Source organism: Erythrolamprus reginae, chromosome 1, assembly GCF_031021105.1.
Source record: "Erythrolamprus reginae isolate rEryReg1 chromosome 1, rEryReg1.hap1, whole genome shotgun sequence".
NCBI classification, from domain to species: domain Eukaryota; kingdom Metazoa; phylum Chordata; class Lepidosauria; order Squamata; family Dipsadidae; genus Erythrolamprus; species Erythrolamprus reginae.
Window position 1 is genome coordinate 266,772,901 of NC_091950.1, and position 13,196 is coordinate 266,786,096.

The 13,196-nt window shown below is 38.7% G+C and overlaps 1 protein-coding gene across 2 annotated transcripts in view; it reads left to right on the top strand.

The window, feature by feature from the left end:
- Positions 1-13,196, top strand: part of RNF144A (ring finger protein 144A) — a 100,287-nt gene that overhangs the window by 15,276 nt on the left and 71,815 nt on the right. Inside the window, exon 1 of one of the 2 annotated variants that reach the window (XM_070732952.1) lies at positions 2,447-2,594. The exons of the other annotated variant lie outside the window; for it this stretch is intronic. The gene's annotated coding sequence lies outside the window, so the exon portion shown is untranslated. Of the gene's footprint in view, positions 1-2,446; positions 2,595-13,196 lie in introns of those variants that run through there. 2 annotated transcript variants of the gene reach the window in all.

A 13,196-nucleotide genomic window follows, 5' to 3' on the forward strand; every position in this document is an offset into this window, starting at 1 on the left:
CCTCACGTAGGATTTTTAAAGGAAGGAAAAGGCGGTGACATTAGCAACTCTACTGAGTCTTGAGTGTGATATCAGAATGTTGCATTTTTTTTCAGCTGTAAACTTTTGGGGAATGAAAATTCCAGCCTGATTTGAACTTTAAAAATTAAATCATGTTTGGGAACAAGGACCAGATGGCACAGCTTTGGAAACATAGGAAGGTATGAGCTACAAACAGAAAACTGTTTTCCAAAACTGAGGTTTTGCATTTTGTCTTTGTTCCAACTTTATAAATGTTATTTATTTGCTTCCTGAACTAAAAACTGGAAAATTCTCATATGAAGCTTGTCCCACACATGATTTACATACATCTCTTAATTTTTCTTTGAATCTCTGGTCAGATGGCCACTAATTATGTGAACCGATTCCATTGAAAATCATCTTATGGTAGACTTACAGCCATTCATTTAGTCACTGTTTGAAGTGACAACGGTGCTGAAAATAACAACGTATAATCAGTCCTCACACTTAGAATCAGCACAGCATCGTTAAGGTCACATGATCTAAATCCAGGCGCTTGCTTGACAAGTGGCATGTATTTACAGCTGCTGCAATGTCCCAGGGTCATGTAAGCGCTGTTTGTGACCTTCCCAGCTGGCTTTTCAGAGTCAATGGGGGAAGCCTAATTCTCTTAATGACTGCATGATTCACTTAACAACCATGGCAAAAAGGTCATAATGCAACCCACTTAACAACTACCTTGTTTAGCAATAGAAATTCTGGTCCCAAATATGGCTATAAGTCAAGGACTTCCACAATAGGATTCTCCTACATTGAAGCCGCCTCAAATGAGGCTCCTATCAGGCCAAAGCCATTGTTGACTTGGAGACTTTGGCCTGCCACAGTTTATGCTTTAGAACAGTGTTTCCCTACCCTGGCAACTTGAAGATATTTGGACTTCAACTCCCAGAATTCCCTAGCCAGCATCCGCTGGCTGGGGAATTCTGGGAGTTGAAGTCCAAATATCTTCAAGTTGCCAAGGTTGGGAAACACTGCTTTAGAATGTATTCTTGCTATGGGAACTTGGGAGGGGCTGTTGCATGAGGGATGTAGAAATGTAGCCATAACCATTTCATTCTAGATTCTCAAGGTCATCCTTTGTTCAATACCTGCCTGGGAGCTGATGGAAGTAGCAGACACAGTGCCAAAAGATGACTGGCCAATATGATGAATTTATGGGCGTGGGAGTAAGGAAATGAACTTTAAACTGGGCGAAGGAACCCTTGTAGCTTTAGATTTGGGTTTCTCATAGCTCTGTTAATAAATTGGAATTTTGAGGAATGCTGTGCCTTGGACTGATTTAATTTTAGATGATTTAATTTTAGATGCTATTTGGAACCCAGACACCTTCAAGGTTTAATTCAAAATTCCCCACTGAAAGTTATCAAGATTGGAAAAGGCTGATAGAAGCAATAATTTGATGTTTGAGCGACTAAATACTGAATATACATAGTTGAACCACTCTTAGGATGCGTGTATAGTTCTTTTTCGAATTTTGTTCTCCATAGGTGTTGAGAAAGCATGCCGGGGCAAATTGAAGAAACATTTGATGATGTCTTACAAATCTATAAATGTGGCATTTATGTGACGATGTGAATTTGGCATCACCTTGGTTTTACTGATGCCACTGCTTCTCTTCTCTTACTTGATTGCAATAATATATATGTATTTGATTATTACTTTAATGAAAGGCACTAGCCCATGGATTTTAATTATTTTTTTTTAGTCAGGACATTCTGGTTCTTCTTCAGTGTATGGATTTGGAAAACTTTGGTTAGACTGCTCTGCTGGATTGTCCTTTATAATCACAGTGCCAGGAACTATTGGGATTAGATCCAGAAATTCTTGGCTCTGCGTAAACAAACTTGTGTGGTAAGCCTCAGAGCTGTAATGTGAATTATTTTTCCCGGGAAAATGAATTTCTTTCAGGCCACGCACAGTCCCTGCCCTTCTTGGGCATTCCCAGACTGGCAAAGCTGTTAGAGACTGGAAATTTGGCTGAGGAATAAAAATTTATTTGGCCTGGTCATAAAACATGATAGATAAATCCCCCCTTTTTTAGTTTTGGCATAAGCCCCAGTATTATCTGCTCTGTTCCCAAGCTGTCGTTATTTGACCTATTCATGTCTCTGTTCCTGGCACTCGAATGTCTTCTGAGAGTTGCCTGTGATTCAACATTAGCGCACAACGGGGGGCGGCATAATTTAAAAATCCTTATTCAAGAAGAGGGAACGGCTTCATATGGGAAAGCAAGAAGGCCGAACTGTTCAGCTTTCAATCCCGTCAAGGTTACATTTGTATACAGCAGAGCTGGGGAACTATGGCCCCTTTATGACTTGTGGACTTCAACTCCCAGAATTCCTGAGAATTCTGGGCGTTGAAGTCCTCAAGTCATAAAGGGGCCATAGTTTCCTACTTCTGGAATACAGAGTGTCCTCATCAATGCTTCCTTTTTTGTGTGTACACGCATCTTAATTTCCAGAGTCACTCATGTTGCTCAGACAAGCCATACAGAGGAGGTAGTGCTCTTGCAGTCCATGTTGCAGTCAGTCCAGGTAGGTTTTTAAATGCAAGTGTCCAGGTGCCCTCTTTGTTGTACCTTGTCCTAATGTTCTCCTTTACTGAATATTATTTGTCTCTGGGTGACTCTTGGCCAAGTCCCTGCAGTTTCATTAGCAAGGTTTTCCAGAAGTGGTTTTCCACTGCTTCCATTCTAAGGCTGATGGGGAGTGACCAGCCCAAGATCATCCAGCTGGTTTCATGTCTAACATGACAATCTCCCAGTTTTTAGCCTGGTGCCTTAACTGTCTCCTTGAATATTATTTATATCATTTGTTAGTGACAATTATTTGTATCATTTATTAGTGGCAGTTATTATTTATGCCATATCTTTCAGGATTAATAACCCTCCCCAGATGGCTTGCAAACACTGGAAGCAATTGTAAATAAAGGCATTGTAAATAGAATTATATTTATCTAATAGGGAGCAGAGTAAACATTGCTGTGTTGATAATATATAGCGCACATGTAATTGCTTGATAATACAATTGCACCACAAGTCACAAAGCTCCTCTTGTAATGTAAAAGTGTTATTCCCCGGTCATGATTTGCAATGTGAGGTGCAGCACTAAATGAAGTTTCCAGAGGAGGGGTAGTTTTATTACTGGAATACAAGATGGAGAAAATGGTATGCCATCAATGCTCTTGAAGAATGGGCAACAACTCAGAGGAACTGCTTATTTAGTGAATTATGACTGTTTGTTTAAACACAGCATTTCTTTATTTTTCTATTCTTCTCTTTCACCCAACCCAGTCCCCAGAATCTACAAATCTGCCTTGATTTATATTCAGTACAGAGTGTCCAGCAAACCTGGAAAACGGAAATAGGCGGTTCGGGAACTATCAGTGAATTTGTGAAAAAAAACGGAATAAATCAGGGGGGGGGGGGGGGAAACCAAACTGTATTAAAATGTTTAAAAGTCAGGGGAAAATCATGTAAAAAAAAAAAGGATTGTGTTGCCTGGCAGAGTCAAGCAAAAATGAGCATAAATGTGATAACAGCAGTTCGATCCTGACTGGCTCAGGGTTGACTCTGCCTTCTGTTCTTCTGAGGTCAGTAAAATGAGGACCCAGATTGTTGGGGGCAATATGCTGACTCTATAAACCACTTATGGCTATAAAACATTATGAAGAGATATATAAGTCAAAGTCCTATTGCTACTGTGATTGGGAACTGTGACTCAACTGGGCCTGTACCCTCCCAGGAACCTGGGACCAAAGCTTTGGCCCTGAACATATCAGCCTACTCATAGTTATTGTAAATAGTGTTGGGCGAACCGAACCCGCACAATTCTGGTCTGTACCGAATTTTGTGGTGTTCAGCATGCCGAACCCGAATTTTTTTAAAAAAATAGTGCTTTGGTTCGGCGTTCGTGCCGAACACCATGAAAGCCACCGCCCGGCTGTCATCTGATGGGAAGAGGAGGAGGAGCCGGGCGCTGGTGGCAGCGGAGGAAGGTGAACACCGGGGAGCTGTTGGGAGGCTGGGAGGGAGGCACAAAAGGAGCTGGGGAATCCCACGAAGAGATTCCGGGGCGGAGCTTTGATGTCACATATACCGGCAGGTTGCTAAGGACGCCAAGGTGATCACTTCCTGGATTCCATCCTCCCTCCATTCTCCCTGGAATCCAGGAAGTGATCACCTTGGCGTCCTTAGCAACCTGCTGGTATATGTGACGTCAAAGCTCCGCCCCCGGAATCCCATCGTTTTTTATTTTAACGGATTTTTAATTTTTATTAATTTTTATTTATACGAAAAAGGATGCCGCAGCGGCGCCACAAGCAAAGGGAGGTCCTTTCACGTAAAAATAAAAAAAATAATTTTTACATGAAAAGACCTCCCTTTGAAGGAGCTGGGGAATCCCTCCCATGAAGAGATTCCGGGGGGCGGAGCTTTGACGTCATGTATACCGGCAGGCAGTGTTCCCTCTAATATTTTGGGGGGGTGGGCGGAAAAGTATAGTGTCTGAGTGGCAGTCCCTTCGGGACTGGGCGGCACAGAAATAATAAATAAATAAATAAACAAACAAACAAACAAATAAATAAAAAACCCACCCTGTTTTGCCTCAGAGAATTTCAAAATAAAATACTGTACTGTGTGTCTATAACAGTGAGCTCATAATAGGGCAACTCTATCAATATCAAAATGCCACTTAAATAGTTGAGCTAGTTTCAAACTAGATTTTGATTTTCTTTCTCTCTTCGTTACTCCCATTCTTTTTCTTTCTCTTTTCCTTCCTCTCTTTTTTCTATCTGTTTCTCTCTCTTCCTCTCTTCCTCTCTCTCTCCTTCCCTCTCGGCTTCTGGGCAGGTTTGGAAAACTCTGAGTTGATGATGATTTTTAAGTGAGCGATTGCTCACTGCTCAGCTTAGAGGGAACTATGCCGGCAGGTTGCTAAGGATGCCAAAGTGATCACTTCTTGCATTTTTATTTTTACGTGAAAGGACCTCCCTTTGCTTGCGGCGCTGTTGCGGCGTCCTTTTTCGTAAAAATAAAATAAATAAAAATTAAAAATCCGTTAAAATAAAAAATGATGGGATTCCAGGGGCGGAGCTTTGGCGCCACGGACCGTTCAGGTTCGGGTTCGGCCGAACTTTTCGTGAAGTTCGTCCGAACTTGCCGAACCTGAACACCGTTGGGTTCACCCATCACTAATTGTAAACCAACAGTTCATTAACTCTACCACCCTGCTACTGCAGACATCAAACCTTCCTCATGCTGAGAATGCATCACAGTCTTCTCTTGTAACTCTAGGGATAGAGAAAGGAATAAGCAGATAGAGTATGGAAACATTCTTTACTATGGTCAGAGGTTTTTTCGGATGGTAGGGAAATAAGCACACTTTGTTTCTCCACTAGCCCACAAGATGTGAAATGCAATTTTGCACGTTTACTGCCGTGTCTAGAATACTTTCCTAGCCTATGTTGAAATGTCAGACTTCTGTGTTAGTTCTTCAGAGGAATGGGAAAAACAAAAGGAGATACACATCAGTTAGGCTATGGAGATCATGGAGACATTGCTTTCTTTGCTTTCAGATGTTGTAAAGGAGGGGAAAATATGAGTCAGAAATATCTTACACTTTCAGTTTCAGTCATTCCTCCACATTTCTGATGGATATTTGGCATTTCGACACAATTTAGGAAAATATTCTAAATATGGTAGTAAATATGCAAAGAAATACTACAGGAATTTCCATTTTATAATTTTCATGCAACTATCTTCCTTTGTATCTGGCCAGTATGACGCCTAAGCATTTACACGTAATGTATTCAAATAGCATTTTAAAAATATGACAGCTTGCTATATGTGATTCTTTTAATCCAGTAGTGTACACTTGGGCTGTCCCTTATTATCCTGGGATGAATGGATTCTAAAATATCCTGGAACATTTTATTAAGTTAGGTGCTGATGACATGTTTCAGTGAGAGAAGACCAAAATCCTTGTGTGTAGTCACATGTCTGACACAAAAAGATGTGCTATCAGACTGCTTTAGTGCTATGCAAAATTTTGAAATATCATTTGGATTCAATGAAAATGTGAATCTGACAGAGATTTTAATTACCAACTGAGAACTGCTGTATAGTGTGGTGGTCATCTCCTCTGGCCATTGGTAACATCACCAGTGGATTGCTATTGGTTCAGGTGAACCAGTCTGAACCGGGAGGAATTCACTCGTGAAGCACACCATTAACTCTTGGCTAAATGGAATAATATTGATCAGCCTATTACATTGGTAGAGAGCCAGTTCATAAACTAGTAGTGATCCTATAAATCTGGGACCTATCTTTCCAACAATCTTTTTTTGTTGTCTCTCCCTCCTGTTTGATAATTGCCTCATTTTTCATACAGTAATAAATCGCAAGTTTGCAATATAAAAAAATAAATGGAACATTCAAATAACACATCCTAGATCTGAATGAATGAAATATTCTCATTGAATACTTTGTTCTGTACAAAGTTGAATGTGCTCAAGAGCATGTGAAATTGATTGTCAATCGGTGTTGCTTCTTAAGTGGACAGTTTGATTTCACAGAGTTTTGATTTAAGTGGTTTATTCTGTTGTTTAAGTATTCCCTTTATTTTTTTCAGCAGTATATACAGTATTTCAGAAGTACAGTCACATTAATCTTTCTTATTTTACATTTCCAACATAATAATTAACCATTCTGCTAACATTTTCAGTCCAGAATGTCCAATAAAAGTAAAAAACAACAACCCTTTATTGAATATTTTTCTAATAATTCATTTTACGTTTGTAACACATATACGTAATGTTTAATAACATTGGCTATTTATATATTAATAAATGAATATGCTTTCTCTTTATTCCAACTTTTAAATAGTTGTTTATTTAAAAATACTGTACAGTTAGAATAATTCATAGATAGATTGAGACTTTTAAACATCATTATTGCATCTAAACCAAATTGTGAAATCCGGAGATTTTTTAATTTAATAACAGTAAGATTTCACAATTCTAGGCATTCCAAAATTGTGCAATAACTTAATAGTTTAAAAACTTAACCAATTGTAAGCTGTTCTAAAATATAATAACTGAACTTGCCTACACTTTCAAAACAGAGAGAATAGATTTACCTGCAGTTTTTACATTACAATAATTCCTGAGAGTACATTTGTCAGAGTTGAAATGAGTTCTCATTTTCCAAATGTGCCTGGAAGCCTTTAATGTATAAAATACAATAGAACTATGGCTAAATACAAAGCTATTCCCTACTTAGACCCGATGGACCAGATCATATGTTTCTAATTGTGTATGTAATGGATTTTTTTTAAAAAAATATTTGTTCCAGAGAGAAAAGAAAAATTAAAAGACCCACCCACCATAAACCATGTTATTTTTCTGGAACACTTTGCAATAATTTTCCATTAGGATGTTAGTCCATAAAGTGATGGCGAATGTGATTTGTTGAGGTCTGTGACTTCCATCTTATGGATTCTGTAGACTTCTATTCTAGTTTGTGCGCTGTTGAAGTCATTTGGATTGTGCTGGTGGATCTCTTCTTCCAAGAATTCCTAAAGTGTTGGTAAACAGGTAAAGATTCCTCTGTTTGAAAATGATTCTTGACAAATATAGTTTTCATAGCAATCGAACGGGTACCTTTTGCCATCAATTTTGGTTGTTTTGTTTTTTAAATCTCAATGTAGCCAACAGTGTTGATCCCCTTTCAAGTAGTTATCAGTAGTTCTGAAATAAATGAAGATAAATGATCCACTTAGGGAGAGATATTAGCAACATAAGAAGCCTCTTCTAGGCCAGCCCCTTCTAGATCTTCTCCTGGGTGATTGGCAAGGCTTCCTCTCTGTTTGCACTTCAGATTTTTCTTTCTGCTCTAGCGTTTGAGTTTCACTAAACAAGTCCTCTCTCACATATTTAATTTAAGAATGACAGTCGTGTAAAAAAGTCATTCTGAGTTTTGTTCAATTCCAGATCATGGAGATGTTCAAATGCAATTTTCTTGGCAAAAGTGTAGAAGTGGTTTGCCATTGACTTATCTCTGGAGATGACTAGAGTAGCCTGCAACCCCAAAATCCCTTGGTATTTTTTTACCAGTTCACCCTGGTTCAGGCGTACCGTTAGCGGTGTCAGAAGGCTCAACCAACCACCCAGAAGTCATCATGGACAAACTGCACATGCGCAGAAGAGGTGCACGCTCATTTCTAAACTGGTGATTTCACTTACCTTTGCTACAGGTTGGGAGATATACATGTGCCATGTCTGCGCATGTGCAGAGTGTCCATAATGACGTCCGAGAAGCTGGGCAGAGCCACCTGCTACCAATACACCTGAACCAGGGCAAACCGGTAGTAATCCACCACTGCCCATTACTAACTAACAGTCTTGCCCCTGCTGAGCTTCCAAGTCCAGACAAGTTGTATCCAAGAACTTGCCCCTTGATTTAGTGACAATAAATGCAGTCATTCTATTGGTTAGCACTCCATAGATTCTATTTTCCCCTTTGCCATGGTTTCTCTGCTATGGAAAATTATTTACTTTCATTTCATTTATAGAAGTGTTTATTGCTTCTGGTTTCTCTCTCGCAGCATGGGATGACTCCTGTTTGCTTGTATTCTTGAACTATTTTCCAAATTAATTACACATGTATGGTAGAATAAAAGCAGTGCTCTTCTACCTTTTATTTCATCACAATCACACACACACACACACACACGTTTGTGTGTGTGTGTGTATTAAACTCAAACATATTTTAATGGCATCATTATTGGAGTAACACTATATTTCAGATATTTATTTTTCAGGGAAGTTTATTATTGTGCCTCAGGAATATGGTCATATCCTCCTTGAACTAAGTAAAGCATCTGGAAACTTATTTAGTGTTCCACCCAAAGTTTGTCACTTGAAAAATCTGGTTAGTTCTCACTGCCACCTTGTAAGTTTTCTTGTCTCCTTGAATTTCCTTCTACTTAAGGCAGGTTAGGTAGACTGGCAAATACGAACTAACCCTCAAAAACATTAATGGGCGCACAACCAACTGAATTGGATAGTTTGGGTATATTGATAGCTGACAGGCAAACAAACAAATGAGAAAAGAAAGAGAGTAAAATTAAGGTGCTCTCTACTGATGTAAATCCGCCCATTAACATTGTTCATGTTGGTGGTAGACCTGAAAATAGATCACCAAAATAGCATGTGAATTGTGGTTAGATTCTGAAGCCAGCCTGCAGTTGATACATCTTGAAGCCTTGGAGTGGGAGTGGGGATTTAGAAACCGTAAGGTTCCCTTTGCTAAAAATCAGTAGCGAGCGTTAGATTGAGCATTTTTTAACATTGTTTTCATCCAGTGATGAGGAAACATTTGCTTATGCCAAGTGAAAGCCATTTTCTGATTCCAAGACTTCGCAATCTAAAAATAGCCGGGGCATGTTCAGGTCAGTAATACGAAGAGGTGATGATTTGCTGGGATTAAGACTTCTGTTCTCATACTTGGCGGTAGCTGCACAAGCAAACTACCCGGTGTCTGAATTCCTCAAGTAATTGAAAAAAAAAGAACAAAAGATGTGAGGACATTATTGCATTTTTTACTACCCGTGTAGTGGAAGATAAAACTATCGGTTGTATCGCAGACAGAGAGAATCCTTCAGGATTAAGGCTGTTCTATGATAGTTGTCTCCTTGGTCACAGCAGTACAGAAGCAGCTGGATTTCTTTTCTTTCTTTCTCATGTTTGACAGGAAGGCCTGAGCTTTTTAATCTCAGAGGTATTATTTATGTGCTTGAGTCATCCCATCTTTCTTAGCAAATGAAAGCTGTTTTGTCGGGGCCAAACTGCACGCTCTGCTTCAACCTCACAAGACAGCTACCACTTATGGTACTTCTCTGCTATGCAGAGGCTACAGGCAGGAAGAAGGAACTAAAGCCTTTCTGCTTCCAGTTTTTTAAAAAAATATAAATTCTGAAATCTCTGTGGAGGAAAGGCAGCTCTTCCTGCGAACTGCAAGAGAAGACCGAAATACAGAAAAGGATGATGATGATGATGATGATGATGATGATGATGATGATGATGATGATGATAATAATAATAATAATAATAAAGAAAGTATGGATCATCGACATTGCAATCCCAGGAGACAGCAGAATTGAGGAGAAGCAGCTAGAGAAATTAGTAAAATACGAAGATCTAAAAATCGAGCTGCAACGACTCTGGCATAAGCCCGTGAAAGTGGTCCCAGTGGTACTTGGCACGCTGGGCACAGTGCCAAAGGATCTCAGCGGACATTTGAAAACTATCGGAATTGACAAAATCTCCATGTGTCAATTGCAAAAGGCCGCTTTACTGGGATCAGCAAACATAATTCGCCCCTACATCACGCAGTCCTAGGTGCTTGGGAAGCGCCCGACTGGTGATGAAATACGAAATCCAGCATAATGATCTCGTTTGCTGTGTTGTACTGACATAATAATAATAATAATAATTATTATTATTATTATTATTATTATTATTATTATTATTATTATTATTACAAATCCAATAATTATTACAAATCCAATATTAAAACATAGTGTACAAAATAACCATTGTTTTTATTTTCAGTACTCGTGCTACTTCTTCTTGCTGGGAGATCTTTGTGAGGTGGAGCAGCCCAGAATGTATAGACTATTTAGCAGTAACAATGTCATGTTGCCCAGGATGCCCCATAATGGAGTCTAATCTACATTGCACCCCTTTCTTAGCCTAGGGGTAAGGCGGCAGTGACAAACCCCTTTTGAAAAACCTTTTGAAGTCCAGGAATTCTTCAAGAATCAGACACGATGAACAGAAGAAAATGATAATTTGTTACGTAGCTAAAACATTAGGGACTTTAATACTACTACTACTACTACTACTACTACTACTACTACTACTACCAATAATAATAATAATAATAATAATAATAATAATAAGTTATTAGATTTGTATGCCGCCCCTCTCCGAAGACTTTTATGCATCGTGGTAAACCGTGCCATTAGATTGAATTTGTCATCCTAATCCAGGCTGCGATTGAGATGACTGAGTGGGGAACTCAACCATTTGCTTAAAGAAGGCAATTCAGGCTACTGAACTTCAACAGTTCATATAATTCATTTCAATAAAAACCTCACATCTTATTTCAAGATGGTATTTCATGTAAAATACTTTGCACAAATCAGATTCTGTAGAGTTGAAAAGTACATTTTAACTACAGCTAAAATTTGAGGGTTATCTTCAAAAGAAGCTACTTAAAGGATTTCTTGCAAAGTGTCTGTGGGTGCTGGTTTTTCCCCCAGCCACTTTATATATTAGTTAAAGAATTCCAGCTCCCAGTTTTGAATATAATTTAACACTTTGGCCTTTTTTCTTACTTTTGATCCTGTATTAGCCCTGATTAGGCATGCTTTTTTCTTATGAGACTACAATCTTGTAGAATTTGTTTATAGCCTCTTTATTTAGATCAAAATCTCTGAAGAGAGAAAGAGAAAGAGAGAGACTGTTGATAGAAGATTTAATGGAAGCACTATCTGTGGAACCTTAGCCATAATATACACATTTAGGAAACTGCATTATCTGAGAGTTAAAGTACGAAAATAAAAAAAATGCCATAAAATTTAAGTCTATATTTTTTTTAAGTCACCGACATTTATTTTATTTATTTATTTTGTCCAATACAAATTGAAAGTTAAAGAGAATAAAAACGTGTAGTAGTAAATATCAGGGAAGGGATAGAAGAAGAGATATGAGAATAGAATACATCAATGAAGAGTGGAGGAAGGATATATGAAAGGGAGAAAAGATATATAAAATATAGGAGAGACAATTGGACAGGGGATGGAAGGCACACTAGTGCTCTTATGCTCGCCCCTTACTGACCTCTAAGGAATCTGGAGAAGTCAACCGTGGAAAGTCTAAGGGAAAATGTTGGGGGTTGGGGGGACATAGGCTGTAACATGTGTGAAAATTATTGAATTTTAAGGGAATGTTATACTAGCATTGATAAATCTTTTTTTTACATGTATTTCACCCAATTTCATCTTTGCATTTTGGATTTTGTTGAATGTTAAATAACTGGATTTAAATTAAAATCAATTTCCATTTGCAGACTTAGGATTTATCTTGTCCAAATATTGATTGGAATAGTCTAATAGGGAAGGTTTTAATCAGAAAATGAATACTTGTCCTATCCAGGGTTAGACATACAATGATAAGTAATTATAATAAACTTTACTTAGGATTTAAAAATACAAGCAGTGGTAGATAGGGCCTGTGTGCAAATATACCAGAACAGCAAAGCACCAAACCCCTAGACCAGTGTTTCCCAACCTTGGCAACTTGAAGAGATCTGGACTTCAACTCTCTTCCAGATCTCTTCAAGTTGCCAAGGTTGGGAAACACTGCCCTAGACAGTCCACATGTAATGAGTTCCAAGTAGTCAGAGTCCACAATGACAGGGGGTGGGGGGAGTGTGCACAGAAACACACAGAGGCCATGGTCTAAAACTTCAGTCATCCAAATCTGGGCTGTAAGGAGAAAATATGTTTCAGGCATTATGTTCAGGAGGCAAATGCAAATGGAACAGTTTCCCCCAACAGAGACCTTTTGGCTCTTCAATGGCATGCCCTTATTGTGTTCAAAGCCCTCCAGATTTCCTCTGCTCAGAGCCCTACATGCTCTACAGATGGGGAAAGGACCTGGATCAATCCCCTAATCTTCTGCTGCTTCCTCTTGACCTCCTCTCATTCATGTCAGCCTTGAGTGCTAAATTGCCAGACTCCCCTTGAAGCTAGTGTTTGCCCAGGGCATTTCAAGCAGCTTCTTCTCTATATCTGAACTGGTCATCACTCTGCAGAATTTTATTTTGCAGTTCTGACTTGTCCGCTTTGTGTATGATGAGCATATGGAGTAGTCAAACATAGTTGATGAGATATAGGCAAACGATGATATGTCTTGCATAATCATGCAGGTTAGTTTCCACTCACATGATTCATGATCTTGTTCAAGCCTAGGAGGAGATCACTTTCTCATTGGTTCTCTTTATTTATTTTTTATTAGTTTATAATATGAAATACGAGAACACAAAAGAAAATAGTAGGAAAATAAAAGGG